The sequence below is a fragment of the Capra hircus genome (assembly GCF_001704415.2).
Source record: "Capra hircus breed San Clemente chromosome X unlocalized genomic scaffold, ASM170441v1, whole genome shotgun sequence".
In the NCBI taxonomy this organism is placed as follows: Eukaryota; Metazoa; Chordata; class Mammalia; order Artiodactyla; family Bovidae; genus Capra; species Capra hircus.
This window is the reverse complement of record NW_017189516.1, coordinates 21,995,621-22,003,481: the sequence shown is the minus strand read 5'-3', so window position 1 is coordinate 22,003,481 and position 7,861 is coordinate 21,995,621.

The following is a 7,861-nucleotide window of genomic DNA, read 5'->3' as shown; positions in this document are numbered from 1 at the left end:
AAATTAAAGAAGCAATCCCATTTACCACTGCAACAGAAAGAATAAAATACTTAAGAATAAATCTACCTAAAGAGGGAAAAGACCTATACTCAGAAAACTATAAGACACTGATGAAAGAAATTAAAGATGACACAAACAGATGCAGAGATATATCATGTTCTGGTATTATAAAAATCAGCAGAGTAAAAATGACTACACTAACAAAGCCATCTATAGATTCAATGCAATGCCTATCAAACTATCAATAACAATTTTCAGAGTTAGAACAAAAAAATACACTTTGTATGGAAAAACAGCACCTGGCTGGCCTCTTGAGAAACCTTCATTTTCTGCCATAAGGGTGGTGTCATCTGCATATCTGAAGTTATTGATATTTCTCCCGGCAATCTCGATTCCAACTTGTGCTTCTTCCAGCCCAGCATTTCTCATGATGTACTCTGCATGTAAGTTAAATAAACAGGGTGACAATATACAGCCTTGACATACTGCTTTTCCTATTTGGAACCAGTCTGTTGTTCCATGTCCAGTTGTTTTTTTTCTTTTCTGTTCTTTTTTTTTTTTTTTTAAATCTTTAATTCTTACATGCGTCCCCAAACATGAACCCCCCTCCCACCTCCCTCCCCATAACATCTCTCTGGGTCATCCCCATGCACCAGCACCAAGCATACTGTATCCTGCGTCAGACATAAACTAGCGATTCGATCCTTACATGATAGTATACATGTTAGAATGCCATTCTCCCAAATCATCCCACCCTCTCCCTCTCCCTCTGAGTCCAAAAGTCCGTTATACACATCTGTGTCTTTTTTGCTGTCTTGCATACAGGGTCGTCATTGCCATCTTTCTAAATTCCATATATATGTGTTAGTATACTGTATTGGTGTTTTTCTTTCTGGCTTACTTCACTCTGTATAATCGGCTCCAGTTTCATCCATCTCATCAGAACTGATTCAAATGAATTCTTTTTAACGGCTGAGTAATACTCCATTGTGTATATGTACCACAGTTTTCTTATCCATTCACCTGCTGATGGACATCTAGGTTGTTTCCATGTCCTGGCTGTTATAAACAGTGCTGCGATGAACATTGGGGTCCATGCCCAGTTTTAACTGTTACTTCCTGACCGGCATATAGGTTTCTCAGGAGGCAGGTCAGGTGGTCTGGTATTCCCATCTCTTTCAGAATTTTCCACAGTTTATTGTGATCCACACAGTCAAAGGTTTTGGCATAGTCAATAAAGCAGAAATAGATATTTTTCTGGAACTCTCTTGCTTTTTCAATCATCCAGCAGATGTTGGCAATTTGATCTCTGGTTCCTCTGCCTTTTCTAAAACCAGCTTGGTAGTTTGAGCATTGTTTGGCATTGCCTTTCTTTGGGATTAGAATGAAAACTAACCTTTTCCAGTCCTGTGGCCACTGCTGAGTTTTCCAAATTTGCTGGCATATTGAGTGCAGCACTTTCACAGCATCATCTTTCAGGATTTGAAATAGCTCCACTGGAATTCCATCACCTCCACTAGCTTTGTTCATAGTGATGCTTGCCAAGGCCCACTTGACTTCACATTCCAGGATGTCTGGCTCTAGGTGAGTGATCACACCATCATGATTATCTTGGTTGTGAAGCTCTTTTTTGTACAGTTTTCTGTGTATTCTTGCCACCTCTTCTTAATATCTTCTGCTTCTGTTAGGTCCATACCATTTTTGTCCTTTATCGACCCCATCTTGGCATGAAATGTTCCCTTGGTATTTCTAGTTTTCTTGAAGACATCTCTAGTCTTTCCCATTCTGGTTTTTTCCCTCTATTTCTTTGCATTGATCATTGAGGAAGGCTTTCTTATCTCTCCTTGCTATTCTTTGGAACTCTGCATTCAAATGGGAATATCTTTCCTTTTCTCCTTTGATTTTTGCATCTCTTCTTTTCACAGCTATTTGTAAAGCCTCCCCAGACAGCCATTTTGCTTTCTTGCATTTCTTTTCCATGGGGATGGTCTTGATCTCTGTCTCCTGTACAATGTCATGAACCTCCATCCATAGTTCATCAGGCACTCTATCTATCAGATCTAGTCCCTTAAATCTATTTCTTACTTCCACTGTATAATCATAAGGGATTTGATTGAGGTCATGCCTGAATGGTCTAGTGGTTTTTCCTACTTTCTTCAAGTCTAAATTTGGAAATACGGAGTTCATGATCTGAGCCACAGTCAACTCCCGGTCTTGTTTTTGCTGACTGTATAGAGCTTCTCCATCTTTGACTGCAAAGAATATAATCAGTCTGATTTCAGTGTTGACCATCTGGCGATGTCCATGTGTAGGGTCTTCTCTTGTGTTGTTGGAAGAGGGTGTTTGCTATGACCAGTTCATTCTCTTGGCAAAACTATATTAGTCTTTGCCCCGCTTCATTCCATACTCCAAGGCCATATGTGCCTGTTACTCCAGGTGTTACTTGACTTCCTACTTTTGCATTGCAGTCCCCTATAATAAAAAGACATCTTTTGGGGGTGTTAGTTCTAAAAGGTCTTGTAGGTCATAGAACTGTTCAACTTCAGCTTCTTCAGCATTACTGGTTGGAGCATAGGCTTGGATTACCGTGATATTGAATGGTCTACCTTGGAAACAAACTACTTCAATCTCAAGTACTTCATTTCGGACTCTTGTGACCATGATGGCTACTCCATTTCTTCTAAGGGATTCCTGCCCACAGTAGTAGATATAAGGGTCATCTGAGTTAAATTCACCCATTCCAGTTTTTTTAGTTCACTGGTTCCTAGAATGTCGACGTTCATTCTTGCCATCTCCTGTTTGACCACTTCCAATTTGCCTTGATTCATGGACCTAACATTTCAGGTTCTTATGCAATATTCTTCTTTACAGCATTTGACCTTGCTTCTACCACCAGTCACATCCACAACTGGGTATTGTTTTTGCTTTGGCTCCATCACTTCATTCTTTCTAGAGTTATTTCTCCACTGATCTCCAGTAGCATATTGGGCACCTACTGACCTGGGGAGTTCCTCTTTCAGTATCCTATCATTTTGTCTTTTCATACTGTTCATGGGGTTCTCAAGGCAAGAATACTGAAGTGGTTTGTCATTCCTTTCTCCAGTGGACCACATGCTGTCAGACCTCTCCACCATGACCCATCCGTCTTGCGTGGCCCCACATGGCATGGCTTAGTTTCATTGAGTTAGACAAGGCTGTGGTCCGTGTGATCAGATTGGCAAGTTTTGCGAGAGGTGTTGCGAGAGGGCATCAGAGGGCAGACACACTGAAACCATAATCACAGTTATACATATACATGCATCAATTCTTTTTCAAATTCTTTTCATATTTAGGTTGTTACATAATATTGTGTGTGCTTGTACTCAGTCACTCAATTGTGTCTGATTCTTTGTGAGCTCATGGACTGTGGCCCACCAGGCTCCTCTGTTTATGGAATTTTCTAGGCAAGAATACAGGAGTGGATTTCCATTTCCTACTCCAAGGGATTTTTGAGACCCAGGGACTGAACATGCATCTCTTGCACTTCCTGGGAAGGCAAATTCTTTACCACTGTGCCACCTGGGAAGCTCCATTACATAATATTAAGCAGTTAATATTAAGTTCCTGTGCTATATAGTGAGTCTTTTTTGGCTATCCATTTTAAATGTAGCAATGTATAAATATAAATGCCAAACTCCCTAACTACTCCTTCACCCACCCTTGAATGCTGGTAAACATAAGTCCGTTCTCTAATTCTATGAGTCTTCTTCTGTTTTGTTAATAAGGTCATTTGTATCATTTCTTTTTACATTCCACATATAAGCAACATCATACAATATTTTTCTTTCTCTGTCAGACTTGCTTCACTCAGTGTGACAATCTCTAAGTCCATCCTGTTGCTACAAATGGCATTGTTTCATTCTTTTTAATGGCTGATTAATATCTCCTGGATCACAATAAACTGTGAAAAATTCTGAAAGAGATGGGAATAGAGCACCTGACCTGCCTCTTGTGAAATCTGTATGCAGGTCAGGAAGCAACAGTTAGAACTGGACATGGAACAACAGACTGGTTCCAAATAGGGGAAGGAGTACGTCAAGGCTGTATATTGTCACTCTGCTTATTTAAGTTATATGCAGAGTACTTCATGAGAAATGCTGGGCTGGATGAAGCACAAGCTGGAATCAAGATTTCTGGGAGAAATATCAATAACCTCAGATATGTAAATAACACCACCCTTATGGCAGAAAGTGAAGAGGAACTAAAAAGCCTCTTGATGAAAGTGAAAGAGGAGAGTGAAAAAGTTGGCTTAAAGCTCAACATTCAGAAAGCGAAGATCGTGGCATCTGGTCCCATCACTTCATGGGAAATAGATGGGGAATCAGTGGAAACCATGTCAGGCTTTATTTTGGGGGGGGGGCTCCAAAATCACTGCAAATGGTGATTGCAGCCATGAATTTAAAAGACGCTTACTCCTTGGAAGGAAAGTTATGACCAACGTAGACAGCATATTAAAAAGCAGAGACATTACTTTGCCAACAAAGGTCTGTCTAGTCAAGGCTATGATTTTTCCAGTGGCCCTGTATGGATGTGAGAGTTGGGCTATAGAGAGAGCTGAGCGCCAAATAATTGATGCTTTTGAACTGTGGTGTTGGAGAAGACTCTTGAGAGTCCCTTGGACTGCAAGGAGATCCAACCAGTCCATTCTAAAGAAGATCAGCCCTAAGTATTCATTGGAAGGACTGATATTGAAGCTGAAACTCCAATACTTTGGCCACCAGATGTGAAGAGCTGATTCATTTGAAAAGACCATGATGCTGGGAAAGATTGAGGGCAGGAGGAGAAGGGATGACAGAGGATGAGATGGTTGGATGGCATCACCGACTCAATGGACATGACTTTGGGTGTACTCCAGGAGTTGGTGATAGACGGGGAGGCCTGGTGTGCTGTGGCCCATGGGGTTGCAAAAAGTCAGACACGACTGAGCGACTGAACTGACTGACTGACTAATATCTCTTTATGTATATGTACCACTTCTTTATCCATTCCTCTGGCAAAGAACATTTACATTGGTTCAATGTCTTGGCTACTATAAATAGTGCTGTAATGAACGTAAGATTGTATTTATACTTTTGGACCATGTGTTTCTCCAGATATATGCCAAGGAGTGGTCTTGCAGGGTCATATGGTATGACACTATTTTTAGTGTCCTAAGGAACCTCCATACTGTTCTCCATAGTGGCTGCACCAATTTATATTCCCCACCAACAGTATAGGAGGGTTCCCTTCTCTCCACACCCTCTCCAGCATTTATTGTTTGTGGATTTTTTTATGATAACCATTCTGGCTGTTGTGAGATAATATCTCATTTTAAATTTGATTGAGTGTCTCTAGTAATTAGTGGTGTTGAACATCTTCTCATGTGCCATCTGATGTCTTTTTTGGAGATGTGTTTATTTAGATCTTCTGCCCATTTTTTGATTTCGTGCATTTGCATGCTTAGTAGCTTTCTCACATCTGACTTTTTGTGACCTTATGAACTATAGCCCACCAGGCTCCTCTGTCTGTGCGATTTTTCAGACAAGAATAGTAGAGTGGGATGCCATTTCCTTGTCCAGGGGATCATCCCGACCCAGGGCCGAACCCACATTTCCTGTGTATCCTGCATTGGCAGGCAGATTCTTTACCCACTGAGACTTCAGAGAAGCCTTTTTTTTTTAATTGGATCGTTTCTTTTGATGATATTAAGCCACATGAGCTGTTTGTACATTTTGGAGAACTAATCTCTTGTTGGTCACATGATTTGCAAGTATTTGTTTTCCAATCTGTGGGTTGTATTTTCATTTTGTTTATGATTTCCTTTGCTCTGCAATAACATTTGAGTTTAATTAGGTTCCATTTTTAATTTTTTCTTTTTATTTCTATTATTCTGGGAAATGGGTCAAAAATCTTGCTGAGGTTTATCTCAGAGAGTGTTCTGCCTATTTTTCTCCAAATGTTTTATAATGTCCAGTCTCACATTTAGGTTTTTATTCCATTTGGAGCTTATTTCGTGTATGGTATTAAAGAATGTTCTAATTACATTTTTTAAATGTAGCTGCCAAGTTTTCCAAGCACCATTTATTGAAGAGATTTTCTTTCCCCCATTATTTAGTCTTGCCTTCTTTGTCATAGGTTAACTGACCATAGAGGCATGCATTTATTTCTGGGCCTTCTATCCTGTTCCATTGATCTATATTTCTACTTCAGTGCCAATAACATATTGTTTTGATGACTGTAGCTTTGTGGTATAGTCTTTTTCAAGATTGCTTTGGCAATTTGGGATCTTTTGTGATTCCATACACATTTTAAGATTTTTTTGTTCTAGTTCTGTGAAAAAAGGCATTCATAAATTGATAGGGATTTCATTGAATCTGTAGATTGCATTAGGTAGTATAGTCATTTTTGACAATTGATTCGTCCAATCCAATAACATGTGACATCTTTCCATGTGTTTCTATCATATTTGATGTCTTTCATCAGTTCCTTATAGTTCTCCAAGTACAGGCCTTTTGTCTCCTTAGGTAGGTTTTTTCCTAGGCAATTTATCATCTTTGATGGTGATGGTAAATGGAGTTGTTTCTTGAATTTCTCTTTCTGATCTTTCATTGTTAGTGTATAGGAATGCAAGTGATTTCTGTGTTTTAATTTTGTATCTTGCAAATTTACCAAATCTGATGAGCTATAGTACTTTTCTGATAGCATCTTTAGTGTTTTCCATGTATAGTGTGATGTCATCTGCAAAGAGTACAGTTTAACTTCTTCTTTTCCAATTTGGATTCCTCTTATTTCTTCCTCTTCCCTGATTGCTATAGACAGGACTTCAAAAATTATATTGAATAAAAGTGATAGAGGGGACATCCTTGTTTTGTTCTTGATCATAGAGGAAATACTTTCAGCTTTTAATCATTGAGTATGATGTAGGTGTACATTTGTTGTATCTGTCCTTATTATGTTGAGATATGTTCCCATTGTGCTGAATTTCTGGACAATTTTGTCATAAATGGTTGTTGAATTTTAAAAAAAAAACTTTTTTTACATTTAAAAGATGATCATATGGTTTATATTCTTCAATTTGTTGATGTGGTTTATCACACTGACTGATATGTAGATATTGAAGAATCCTTGCATCCATGGGATAAATCTCACTAGATCATGGTTTATGATCCCTTTATTGTATCACTGGATAAGGATTGCTAGTACTTTGTTGATTATTTTTGCCACTATGTTCATCAGTGATATTAGACTGCAATTATCTTTTTTGTGGTATGTTTGATGGTGACCTCATAGAATGAATTTGGATATTTTCCTTTGCTTCAGTTTTGTTTTGTTTTGTTTTTTTAATTTTTTGAACAATTTCAGGAGGATTGATGTTAGGCCTTCTCTAAATATTTGATGGAATTAACCTGAGAAGCCATCAGGCCCTGGACTTTTGCTTGCTGGGAGTTTTTTAATCACCATTTCAGTTTCAATGCTTGTTATTGGTCTGTTCATGTTTTCTCTCTTCCTGGCTCTGTCTTGGGAAAGTGTACCTTTCTAAGAATTTGGCCATTTCTTCCAGGTTGTCCATTTTATTGGCAGAGAATTGCTTGCAGTAATCTCCTATGAAATAAAACAGTGCTCACTCCTTGGAAGGAAAGCTATGACAAACCTTTCTTGTTGTTCAGCCTCTAGTCCTGTCTGACTCTTTTCGACTCCATGGACTGCAGCACACCAGGCTCCCTGTCCTTCACCAACTCCCAGAGTATGCTCAAACTCATGTCCATGGAGTCGAAGATGACATCCAACCTTCTCATCTTTTGTCTTCCTCTCCTCCTGCCTTCAATCTTTCCCAGTATGAGGG